Raw genomic sequence first — 13,904 nt, forward strand, 5'->3', positions numbered from 1 at the left:
AAGTAGGCTCCAGACTCTGAGCCATCAGCACAGAGCCCGACGCGGGGCTCGAACCCACGAACCGCGAGATCATGACCCGAGCTGAAGTCGGATGCTTAACCAACTGAGCCACCCAGGTGCCCCACAAGTTTGTAATTTTTATATCTCCTTGGTAAAACACTTACTGCTTTCATCGTTTTACTTCTCATCCAGGTGGGTAGGATGAGTAGTCTAATTCTAGTGTGAAGATAAATGAAGTCACCCTCATGGGGGTGGACAAGCCCTGAGCACCACTCACGTGCGTACCACTCCCTCTAGCTGCACAACCAGCAGGAAGAAGGAAGATAAGAATTATCTTGACAAGGGAGGACATCTTTCACACAGGAATTCATCTGCTGCTTTTAAGAAAAAGGAAGAAGGTCCTCCTGCCTCAGCAACAATGCACCAGCCACGGCTTGCAGCCAGTATGAAACTGCCACACTTTGAACTCGTATTCTCCAGTGAACGTTTGTTCAAAACCACCCTCCTCAGTTTCCTCCTAAAGCCTGGTAAAAGCTGACCCTCTTTTTGTCTCTTTGGACTTGCCTGTGGTTTACCATAGCTTGCTTGTCCCCAGTTTCACTTCCTCTGCTATCCCCACAGAAACTCATTTTGCTGGCACAGTAAGTGGCTAGTTTAGTGTTAAAGTTGGTGCTAGCTCCGCTAAGGAGATAAAGAAAGGGAGTCGTTATTACACGTGTCCTTTGGTGGGCAGAGAGCACCAAGTTTTCAGGGCCAAGCCGCTGCTCTTGCCTCCAGCCCTGCTGTTATCCTTCCTGGCAGAAAGCATAAGCCCCTGAGGGTTCACCCACCCACACAGCCACACCTGTGAGCCGTGTGTTTACAAACAGCCTGTCTCCTGGAAATAAATCTTTGCACTTTTCCCAGGAAATATAGTCTATAAATCACTGTGACATTTGAGATGAGGATGGCCGGCCCCCGTGCCTCTGCTTCTCTTGAAAGGCCCCCCACGCTCGCCACAGAGCTTGGGCGGCAGCCAGCCCGGCCCATGCTGGGTGAGGCAGGGACAGTCAGTTAGAGATGAAATTCGTGGCATCTTCAAATGTCAGCTTTGTCACTACAGAAATGACCTTGCGTTGCGGTGGGGGGAAGGACGACTTTGGGAACCGTTAAATAGGTGAGTCGCTCCTATTTCGGATTCATCCAGGCCTCAAAGGGCCACTCGTGTCACAGATCGCGTTCACTTTTTTATGCTGTGATGGTTAATTTCGTGTGTTGACTTGGCTGGGCTGGGGGGCCCCGTAGTTTGGTCTAGATGTTGTTGTGGAGATATTTTTAAGATGTGATTTACATACAGACTTTGGAGTAAAGAAGATTACACTCCACAGTGTGTGCATGGACCTCATCCAATCAGTTGAAAGCCTTAAGGAAAAAAAACCAAACAAACAACTAGCAACAACTGAGGTCCTCTGAAGGGAATTCTGTCTCCAGATGGCCTTTGGACTCAAGACCCCAGCATCACCTCCTACTAGAACTTTCAGCCTGCTGGCCAGCGCTGTGGACTTCAGACTTGCCAGCCCCCACAGTCGCACGAACCAGTTTTTAAAAATAAATCTCTCTGTCTGTTTCTCTGTATATTCATATCAGTATAGATATATCCTATTGGTTCCGTTTCTCTGGAGAAAACTGACTAATACGAATGCACAGGGAATGGTGCACAGCATCTCGAATGCACGCATTTCCCCACCAGTATAGGTTCAGGTTAACACACAGCTAACCCATATCCATGAATACAAATAAAAAAAAATTGCTGGGGCCAATTTCAAATTTTTGCCACGAGAGAGCTTGAAGGAATGACGTTTTACGCAACTCGCTCAAGGCTCTAGGGCGCCAGACCAGGAAGGGAAAATAAAATACCATGAAGCCATCCTTACTGACCCCGTGCCTCTGATATCCTTCAAGACTACTACCTTGATGGCTTAGCCGACTCTCGCTGGATGGAGGCACCCCTACCCTCAGCTCCCGATGGATGGCCTTTAGCGTAAAGGATTTACCACGCCGTGTGTTTACTTGCTAAATGGCTTTTTCTCTAACAGAAATGTGAGGACCCAGTGCCTCTCACACAGTAGGTGCTCAATTCAATTTCCACTGAAATGAATGCAAATAAGTGAATTATTTATGAGAATTAACTATGCGAGAGGCAGCGCTGGCTCAAGTTCAGGGAGTCAAAGTGCTTCGGACTCTGAGTTCAGAGATCAATCAGGTTCAAATCCCAGCTCATTGAACCTCTGTGTGTCCTGTGGTTTCCACATGTGGAACGAGTGTAACATCATCTACCACGCCGGATGGGGTTCGGGATTCAACTGGATAATGATACAAAGCATGTTAAGCAGAGCCTGGTGCGTTACCGGTGTTCAGGGTGATGGGCTGTCAGTATTACTGTTGGATCCTGGAACTCGCAGCTTGCAGGCTGTTTAAAGCACCTTCCCCACCTTAGAGGTTTTTCATGGTAATTACAGAGACCGTTCTGTCCTGTGCTTGGTTAACATTTACATTCATATCATAAAACGTCCTTTGTCTCTCTCCTGCCCGTTGTGGTGCCAGGTTCAGGCTGTCGCATGTTAAGCGCTCAGAGAGGGCTTATGAATGGATGTGTGAACGGGCGGACGAAGGGTCAGCAGATTGTATGGCAACGCTTCTTCTCCATCATAGGTGTAGGTGCCGGCTGCCCTGTCCTTTTGCAGATCTTAGGCGAAACTCAATTTGCAGAGGGCTCAGGAGTCAGCATCCAAATCAGAGCTGTGTCTGGACACCATGCCGGGTAAGCTTGAGTGCAGTCTGGAAGGGGAGCAGTGACTCTGGGCGGCATGCTTCTCTGTCCTGCAGGCAGCTTGCTCCAGGGAAAGGTACAGCAGCCAGGGAGCGTGGGCGTACCCAGGGCACGGGCCCCCCGTGCCCAAGTCTAAGGATGGCTCTGCTACGCAAAAAGTGTGGGGAGGGTTTTAGCCGCTCAGCGTCTGTGTCCCCCTCCACGTTCATATGTTGAAGCCCCAACCCCCAGTGTGACAGCATTTGGAGATGGGTGCTTGGAAGGTAATTCGGTTTCGATGAGGTCATGAGTGTAGGGCCTCCACCCCCCACCCCCAAGAGGGGAATGGTGCCCTTATTTAGGGCTCAAGAGACCAGCACTCTCTCTGTTCCACGTGAGGGCACAGAGAGAAGACAGGAATGGAAGTGGTCCTCACCAGACACCAGCCCTGCTGGCATCCTGTTCTTGGATTTCCAGCCTCTGGATCGGGGAGGAATAAATTCCTCTTGTTAAGCCCCCCACTGTACGGTATCTTGTGATAGCAGCCTGAATGCCCTACGATAGGTCTCTAGGGAAAAGAAAAGAGAGAGTCCAGATAAAGTGGGGGAAAGGAAGAAGAAAAGGCAGATCTCCAGAAAGGCACAGCCGTCTTTTGGAACACCAGCTGATAGTATCGGACGAGGCAGCCTTGCAGCTGTGAAGCTACAAAGGATGTGGAAAGAGCACTCTTCCCTTCCATTAATCCTGGAAAATTATCTCACTTAAACATTGTCGGCAACAAGAGATGGTCTTGAATTCATGCAAAGTTAGGATGATGAAAAAAAAAGAGAGAGAGAGAAGAATTAGCATAATAATATCCTTACAGACAATAAGACCTAACAGAAAGACATGGGCACAAAAGAACTTTAAAGCTTTAAATAAACATTTCAAAACAATCTGAATTTTTTAATACAAACAACAAAATTAGGGAAAGAGCGGAATACCATGGCACTAAAACGGTACATAAGTCAGATGATTGAAGGGAGGGAAAATAGAGGCTCGTAGAACTCAGTAAATAATTAAAAACAGAAGAAAAAATTATTGTAGTAAACAAGGTGAAATTAGAAGGAAGACCAGAGTACATATCTATCACAGATAATGTCATAAGAAAAACGTAAGGGAGGGACCATACTGAAAAGAGAATTAGGAAAGACACTGACAAAAATGTAAAAGTAATAAATATGGAAGACTGGAAATGAAGAGTCGACAGATGTGTAACTGGAGATGTTGAGGCAGAAGGAATCCTAAACCCAATATTTAAAAAACACTTTTTAAACTAAGAGAAAACTTCAAGTTGAGAGTTAACAAAGGACACACTCTGCCTGTGAAAAAGTCTACCCAGAACGGTCAACACAAAACATGCTGGCAAAACTACTGATCTTTAGATTAAAAGACAATCATTTGGATATTCGTGCAGAAAAATCAGGAATCACAAAGGAAAGAAAATCAGACGGACATCAGACATTTTGAAAACAAGTGTTTATACTGGAGGAAAATGGAGAAGTATCTCCAGATGGGAGCTACTGGGGGAAAGACAGAAGCCAACCAGCCAGTTGGCTGACTCTCACATACAAGTATATATATGTAAAAGTTTGGAAAATATGGCTGCCGCGGACCCTCTGGAAGCATCTAATTGAGAAACAGTGTCACACAACAGGGATGCTGTGTGTGAGGGAGGCAGTAGTGGTGACTCAGCAGGTGCACCTGCAGGGGTCCCACTGAGCCCCAACGAAGGGGAGGAAAAGGAGGTGGGTGTCGGCCATATGCTCTGACGACGTAGAATCTGGGCACCTTGGCAAGATTGGGGGTGTGGAATAGTCAAAAGCAGGAGAATCTGACTGATTACTGTATAGGTGTGCACTGAGGGAGAAAAAATTCATCACTTCAAATGAGTTGCTTTGGCGTAAGAAGGATAGAAGGATAGCGGGGTCTTGGTCGATGCATCTAAAATAGATGGCACGGAAATCCACAGGTATTAGTGCAAAAGCATCCGTTGGAACAAAAATGCAACTGGAGACCTAAAGATATTCTCAAGAAAGAATAAACAAACAAATAAAAAGAGGAAATTGACCATAGTACACGGTGGGTGAGTATATGTGTCTGTATATATGTCACATATCTGATGTATCAAAGTCACATACATGTGTGTGTATGTCATATGACTATGGCAAAATGAAGACATTGATTATATCGACAAATACTGCATATAAATGGGCTTAAGCTCATTATTTTATTTCAAAAAAAAAAAAAGAAACCATTTTTAGATCGGCTAACAACATGTAATCCAGTACTTTGCTCTATATGTGAGACCTGCTTAAAATAAAGAGATTTGAGAAGATTAAAAGGAAAGTACAAATAAAGATATCGCAGGGGGAATAATGCAAATAGAACGCAGGTCTAACAGCCGCGTTATCTAACAAGACCATAAAGCTTTGGAAGCCATTCAGAAGGAGGCTTTTTTGTGATGCCGAGGCTACAATTCACGAGGAAGGTATCACACTTATTAACAAATATGTACCTGGTAACACAGAAACAACTTTCAAAGAGTGGAAATCACAAAAGATACAAGGGGAAATCGACAGAAATTCACTTGCAACAGAAAAATCCACAATGCCACTCCATCCATTGGATGTCAAGAGGATGTTCTTAGTAAGGAGATACAAGACTTGTGGGACGTGACCAACGAGACAGTGTACAGACCTACACTGAACTCTGAACTCTGGTAATGGCCAGTACGTCTTCTTAAAAGTACGCAAAACATCCCCCACATTGACCACATCTTTTGCTTTAAAGACAATCTCATTAAATTCCAAAGCATAGAAATAATACACCCATCATTCTCTTTTTACAAGTAACCAAACTAGAAGTTAATTATAGCGTTAACCAGACAAAAAGTCCTCCCTACCAACATCCCATTAAAGAGCACTAAGAAGAAGAATATAGAATATAGAATAAAATTAGAATAAAATATAGAAAAAAAGCACAGAATTTCATAAAAATAATAATAATGAACATTGGGGCTCCTGGAAGGCTCAGTCGGTTAAGCGTCTGACTGCAGCTCACGTCAAGTTCTTGTGAGTTCGAGCCCCGCGTTGGGCTCTGTGCTGACAGCTCAGAGCCTGGAGCCTGCTTCGGATTCTGTGTGTGTGTCTTTCTCTGCTCATCCCCTGCTTGTGCTCTGTCTCTCCCTCAAACATAAATAAACATTAAAAAATTTTTTTTAAATAATGAAAACAAAAAATATAAGAATCTCCAGAATCCGGTCAAGCAGGAATAAAATGACCCCAGCCTTAAATAAAAAGGAATAGCAATAAAGGTGAAAATAGAAACATAAATAAATATCCAACACAAAAAGCTAAAACAGGAGTAACAAGGTTAAGCCAAAGAAAGTGGAAAAAAGAAGTAAGAAACGTACTGAAGAGTTAAAACAAATGTAGAGCCAGTGAGTGCAGCCCAAATCTGGTGCTCAGCTGAATTATGAGGAGATCAAATAAAAAGTGCTAGGTTGGGGAGGGGTGAGAGGGAGGAAGCCCAGAGAGACAAAATTAGAAATAACAAAGGGTAAATAGCCATCGAATCCAGAAGAACTTATTCTTTTAAATGGTAAGATTACTTTGTAAATCGTATGCAAAGAAAGTTAAATGCCCACATGAAATAATTTCCTAACGACATGCGAAGTACCAAAATCGACCCCTTTAAAGAGAAAGAATCTAAATAGGGCAGATACCACCGTAGAAATAGAGGGGGGTACTTAAAGGGCACTAACCCCCTCCAAACACCATCTCCCCAGGGACAGCAGACCGAGTTTTAGTGAGAGCAATGAATAGCAATGCTACTTAAACCAGGGCCACAGCACAGGGGAGTATGGAGAACTTCCAAATACCTTCTATGAGGCCAGTAAAACCCCCATCACCTGATAGGAATTTTATTAAAAACCCAAAGTACTGGGGCGCCTGGGTGGTTCAGTCGGTTGGGCGTCCGATTCTCGATACTGGCTCAGGTCATGATCCCAGGGTCATGGGATTGAGCCCTTGGTCAGGCTTGATGCTGAGTATGGAGACTGCTTAAGATTCTCTCTCTCTCCCCCCGCCCTCCCCTGCTCATGCTCTCTCTCTCTCTCTCTCTAAAATAAAACAAACAAACAAACAAAACCAAAGTTCTGACCATCTTCCTTATGACCGCAGATGAACAAAAAGGTGAAGCAGGATTGAACAGAAGTGTGCAGGAAGTGGTCGACGTTACAAACTGTGAGAATATAATCCATCAAGTAAGTAGAACCAAAGAAAAGTATCATCTGACCATTCCAAAACCAGGAGATGCTTTTTATGAAATCGACCCTACCTGGGTTAAAAACACTTGATAAATCGGCATTTGAAGTATCGAAGTTAGCACAGTCCTCAATGGACACACAGACAGATGGGAGGAAAATGGGGGTGCCCGCGTCTCTCCGACCCCTTAGAACTGCACTGAAAGTATTAGACAGGGCGGACAAATCGGAGGCCCAGGGCCTGGAAAAGAACAGAAAATATAAAACCAGTTCTGTTTGCGCTTGATAAAATCTTGAAAACATCTCCATTTCAAGGAAGAACCATTACAAAAAAGAAAAAGAGAACTCTCTAAAGCAGGATTTTATAAAATCAGCAAGGACTTGTGCTTCTGGCAAGATGGATTAATTGTTCCTCTTCCTCCAACCAAGTACCAAGCTGAAGACCCTGGACATTCTCCATGAAGCAAAACCATGAGAAGTCTCTAGGAGGAGAAGAGTAGACAGGTTGGCTTTGGGACCAGGGAGAAACATGGCAGCAAGCTCCCTGGCTAGTTTATTTTTTGCCTCCTATGTCCTAGACATGGGGCTGGGCAACAGGCAAGCTGGAAATGTCACTGGGTGCAAAAAACCCAGAAATAACCCCAAGCGCCTGTTCACTCTAACCACAGGTAGAGGAAAGGGGCAGGGGTGCAGGAGAGAACTTTTAGATAGTATCACTCTACTGCAGAAAGATCTGTGGTCTGAGCTCCACTCGCACCAACAAAGGCCATTCCCACTCCGGCGGGGAGGAGATGCGCTCTGCTCTGGCTGGGCTGGTGCCCCGTCCTGCGTTCCAGAGCTGGGTGAGAAAGACAGCAGTGTGGGCACCACAGGCACACCTGCTCGGCAGCGAACACGGGTCTACGTGAGACACCGTCATAGGATAAAACAGACGTGTCTGGGTCCCCACAGAACACCACTCATCAGACCAGGACTTGGGAAGAGCTCATGCCCAACGTGAAGACCGAGGTATCAGTCTGACAAAGACTCCAGAGAAGCTGGCAACAGCTCTTCTGTCAGCGGTCCTGAGCACACTTAGAAGAAGTAGGAAGGAGAGAAATATGCCCGCAAAGAAAGACAAATCAGAACTGAGAACTGAACGATACCACCGAGGCAGGAAGCCCGGTGCCTGGGACCATTCCAACATCACAACAGAGAACAACCTGGAGGGAGGCCGGGGAACTGGAAGATGGAGTGGGAACAGCCCTGACAGAGCAAAAAGAAAGCCGCAAAAGAGATACAGGCAAAACCTCGGGGGCCCGTGGGATTACGACAAACGTCTAAACTTTGCGTCACTTTGTTCCCAAAGGAGAGGAGAAAGAGGGAGGGGCTGACGACTACCCAGACTGGCGAGGTACATAAATCTACAGACTCAAGAAGATGAAACAAACTCATGGGGAATAAACCTGAAGAAACCCATGCCACGGTACATCCTAATTAAACTTCTGGAAGGTAAAAGCAAAAAAGAAAAAGAAAAAAATTGAAAGCAGTCAGAGAGAGAAATAACACCTTACCTGAAGGGCAAAAAAAAATTTGAATGACAGTGAATTTCTCATCAGAAACCTTGCAAGCCAGAAGAAAATAACACAATATGGTTCAGGTACTCAAAGAAAATCCCCAAATCCTTTCCATACTCAGTGAAAAGATCCCTCAAGAACGAAGGGAAGTCTGGACATTCTCAAGTGAAGGAAGACTTAAAAGAATCTGTCACCAGCAGACCTGCCTTGAAAGAAGAAGGGGTAAAGGAAGTTCCCAATATAGAAAAGGAAGGATGGCAGAAGGAGCCTTAAAACATCAAGAAGGAAGGAAGAACACGGTTAAAAATATAGACAAATGCAGTCGGCTTTCCTTCTCTTCTTGAATCTTACACATTATACTTGATGGCCGAAGCAAACGTTATAACACTGTCTGATGTGGCTCTAAATATATGCGGAGGAAATATTTAAGGCAATTTTATCACAGATTGTGGAGGTAAAAGATTGTAAAGAGAAGTGAGGTTTCCATACTCGAAGCCAGTTAGCAAATGTGGACACCAGTAGATTGTGGTAAGTTACGTATATACAGTACAGTATGAGGGCGACCACCAAAACTGCTATATAAACAGATACACTTAAAAACACTATGCCTGGGTGGCTCAGTTGGTTAAGTGTCCGACTTCGGCTCAGGTCATGACCTCCCGGTTTGTGGGTTTGAGCCCCGCATGGGACTCTGTGCCGACAGCTCGGAGCCTGGAGAGAACAAACAGAAAACCGGAATTAAAATGGCAGACGTAAAATCCCTAACATATCAGTCGTCACATGAATACACCGATCAAGATACAGATGGTGGTAGGGTGGGTTCAAAAGAATGGCCCAGAAACTCACCTCAAATACAACCATACAGGCATGTCCAAAGTAAAAGGCTGCAGAAAGCTGTGCCATGTAAACATTAATCACAGAGAAGCAGGAGTGGTGAAATTAATATCAGATGAAGTAGGCTCTGAAGCAAAGAAAATTACCAGAGAGGGACAGGGACGTTACCTAATGTTATTAGGGTCAATCCACTAAGGAGACACAGAACCCCTAAATTTGCGTGTGCCAAACAACAGAGCTGCAAAGTAGGGGAAACAGCGTCCCATACAACTACAAAGGGAAATGGGAAAATCCACAGTTGAGACTGGACACCTCTGGACCACGGTCTCGAAAATTGATGGAACAATACATGGAAAACCAGCAAGGTAGAAAAAAACCCAGCAATACCATCAACCAATGGGACCCAACCGACACTTACAGAGCACTCCATCTAGCCACAGCAGAGCACATGTTCAAGTGCCCACAGGAATCTATCAAGATGGATAGAAGGCATCACATCCTTGGCCATGAAGCTAATCCTCACAGATGCAAGAAGAATGAAGAATGGAAGGCGTGCGGTGCGTTCCTGAGCCCAACGGAGCCAAACTAGAGACGAATCACAGAACAGACACAGGGAATCTTCCAGACACTTGGAATGGAAGCAACACACTCCTGAATAATCCATGGGTCAAAAGAAGAAAGCTTGAGGGAAATTAAAACAACAACAACAACAACAACAACAACTTCGAACTGAATGCAATTGCGAATATAATCTGGGCACAGCCCAAAAAGTGAAGGGAGGGGAATGACAATACTAATGTACCTGCTAGAAAGGAAGAGAGTCTTGGATAACTGGTCTAAGCTTCCACCTCGAGAGCCTGAATCGGAAAGGGCGAGGTGAACCCCTGGAAAGCAGAAAGAGGAAGTAATAAAGCTGGGAGCAGAAATTAAAAAAAAAAGAATCGTAGAGAAGATGTCAATTTTACCCAAATTAATATACAGGTTGAATGCAATGCCCATCGGTCTCAAGAAAGAATTTTTTGGTGGAGATAGACGGGATTATTATAAAATGCATATGGAAAGGCAAAAACACTAAAATGGCCAAAATCAGTCTATCGGATATCTTTTTATTTTTAATTCTGGTAAATGACGTACAGCCTAAAATTCGCCGTCTTAACCCTTTTCAAGTGTATATAGCGCGGTGGCATTAAGTACATTCGCGTTGTTGTACTTCTGTCTCCAGAAATCTTCCCATCCTGCAGAACTGAAGCTCTGTCCCCATGAAACACGACCCCCCAGTCCCCCCACGCCTGTCCCTGGAGCCCACCAGCTGCTTTCTGTCTGTGAATTTGGCCCCTCCAGGGACCTCGTACAAGTACGATCGCATAGCTCTTGTCTCCTTGGCGGGCTCCACTTCTCATCATGCCCTACGTCAGGCAAAAAACATGAATGGATAATTCAATTGAAACAGGGCTTACCCCGTGAAAAGGCGCCCAGTCTCACCCGTAAAGAGAGATGCAGATCAGAGCGACACTGAGATACTGTCGCTCATCCACCAGGAGGAAGACCCTACAGCACGACAACATACAGAAATGGAGACACTACAGAGGAACAGGGGCAGTGGCGCATTGTGGCCGAGAATGTTTGCACCCCCGATGGGAGATAAAGCAGTGTCCCACAGAGTTGTATATATACCGTTCCCACTGCCGGGAATCTACCCCAAGGATCCAGTGACAGACATGTGGAAAGACGGTGACACTAGCCAGTGCATTTGCTGTGGGGTTGATGGGGTGAGGTTCTGGCTCCTCCCTCCCAGAGCTGCAGCCACACCCATGCCCCTGCCCCATGTGTGCACGTGCTCTTTGCAGTTAAGTTTTCAAAAGTAAAATATTTTGTCTTTTTTTTTTTTTAAGGAGATACTTCCCAACTGCATAAATGTTGGGTCCCACAAAACCTGGATCGTCTCTGTGCCCCAGGTTGTTCACTAGAACACTGTTGGAAACAGGAGTGGACTGAAACAACCCCGAGTGAGGACGGGTAGGAAACATGGACCCTGGGATGGCACAGGCTTATCTCTGCCCACCGTAGGGTCAGGCCAGGTATGTCATCACAACGGAAGAGAGCAAGGTGGAAAAAGTGATATGACGTTGGCTGTATTTCCAATAAAGCAGAGGACCCGTGCATGCACATTTGTCTAAATATGCTACATGTAAGCACATATATGCGTGTATTATACATGTATACGTGTATGTTAAAAATAATAGAATGTAAACCACAAGCTAAAACAAATAAACATATAAATACATAAAGTTACCTATGGTGCAAGGAAAGGAACATGGTAGAGTAGAAGACAAACGTCTTTGAATATAGATTTGACTTTGAAACCACACACATATATTACATAATTTAAAACAAAGATAAATATAAAAGGCAATCTTTATGGGGCTCCTGGGTGGCTCAGTTGGCTGAGTGTCCAACTCTTGGTTTCAGTTCAGGTCATGATTTCACGGTTCACGGGACTGAGCTCGGTATTAGCACAGAGATGGCTTGGGATTATCTCTCTCCCTCTCTCTCTCTGCCCCTCCCCTCCCTCCAAATAAATGAACATTAAAATAAAATGTGTGTGTGTGTGTGTGTGTGTGTGTGTGTGTGTGTGTGTAAAGGTCAATCTCTAGATCCAAAAGCAAAATGAAACACAAGAACTTAATTGTATACCAAGTGGCGACCAAGTCCCACAGAGAGCTATTCCTTCAAGTGACTTTAGGGACAGCGATTTGGCTGTGCATTCCCGGGGCACGTGTCAGAAGGACAAATAGAATGCCCTACTTGATGCCTCAAGCTGCTTTCAGACATCAAATTGCTGGTGGTGTTGACTCAGTTGCTGAGGCAGCTGTGTGTATGTGTGTGTATTGAGGGGTAAAGTGAGCTGGTAGCGATGTTGGTCGTGGGAAGGGGATATTGGGTGGATGTAACAAAAGGGAAAGACATCTTCCTTGAAAGGTGTGGAAACGAACAACAGTTCAGCAGCAGTGAGTGCCCCATGTCCAGACTGCGAGCAAGCAGGGCTTCCAGGTGGAACGGTTAGTTCTGGGTGTGCAGTAGGAAATGCAAGAGAAGAGCCCCGAATACCTTGTGCCAGAAAGCCAGGAGGGGCCCCAGCGACTGGGCTGGCGTCCTTGGCGCTCAGACAGCCCACCAGCTGTGTGGACGGCTTCTCCTACACAGCGTGCTGTGAAGGCTCGCCCGTGGTGTAGCACGTGCCAGAACTCCATCCTTTCTTCCGGCTGAACCCTATTCCATTCTGTGCATGGTCCACATTCCACGGGTGGACCTTTGAGCGGTCGCCATCTCTCAGCCGGCATGGCAGGATAGATAAGCTGTGAGCTCTCTTGCATGCATTTTGTTTGCAATGGTGACAGGCTCTGGGACTACATAGTGGGGCGGGGGGCAGGGCTGCAAAACCTGGGTGATGTCCTTAATGCCCCAAACCACATGGTGTAAGATGGCTGCAGGAGTCAACTTTATGTCACGCTGGTTTTGCCACAATTTTAAAGAGTCTTGAAGAAAGAAAAAGAAACACAAAAGAAAACCCACAAGGGACTCAGAGGCAGTGAAGAAGTTCTCCAAGCCAGAGACGGGGCATTTTGGCATCATTAAGTTCATGACTGTAGTGAACACCAAACACTGGACAGGTTTTGAGCCTTGAGTTTGTACTAAAAACCTGCTCACTGCTAGAGTATGAAGATATGATTCACACACACACACACACACACACACACACACACACACATATACATGCAATGGAATAGTACTCAGCAATGAAAAAGAATGAAATCTTGCCATTTGCAACAATGTGTATCGTGCTAAGCGAAATAAGTTGGCCAGAGAAAGACAAATATCATATGACTTCACTCACACGTGGAATTTGAGAAACTCAACAGACGAACATAGGAGAAGGGAAGGAAAAATAAGATGAAAACAGAGAGGGAAGCAAACTCTAAGAGACTCTTAAACACGGAGAACAAACTGAGGGTTGATGGGGGTGGAGGGATGGGGGGATGGGCTAAATGGGTGATGGGCACAAAGGAGGGCACTTGTTGGGATGAGCACTGGGTGTTATATAAAGTGATGGATCACTGGGTTCGCCTCCTGAAACAATTACTACACTATATGTTAACTAACTCAAATTTAAATTAAAAAAATAATTTTAGAAACTGATAAAGGGAAAGAAATGAGCATCTATCTCGCTCTGCATGTAAGAGCTTTACTCCTGGGTAAAGAGATAATGGGAACAGGAAGCTTCTTTTTGTATGCATATTGTATCGAAGCTGCTCAGTCAAGAAGCGATGCTGGGCTTCGAATGCCGAAGCTTCGACCCTCCGTGTGTCAGTGGACCTACCGTGAGCACCGACGACGGCCAACGTCAACACTCGAGACCCCA

Source organism: Panthera leo, chromosome B4, assembly GCF_018350215.1.
Source record: "Panthera leo isolate Ple1 chromosome B4, P.leo_Ple1_pat1.1, whole genome shotgun sequence".
NCBI lineage: Eukaryota > Metazoa > Chordata > Mammalia > Carnivora > Felidae > Panthera > Panthera leo.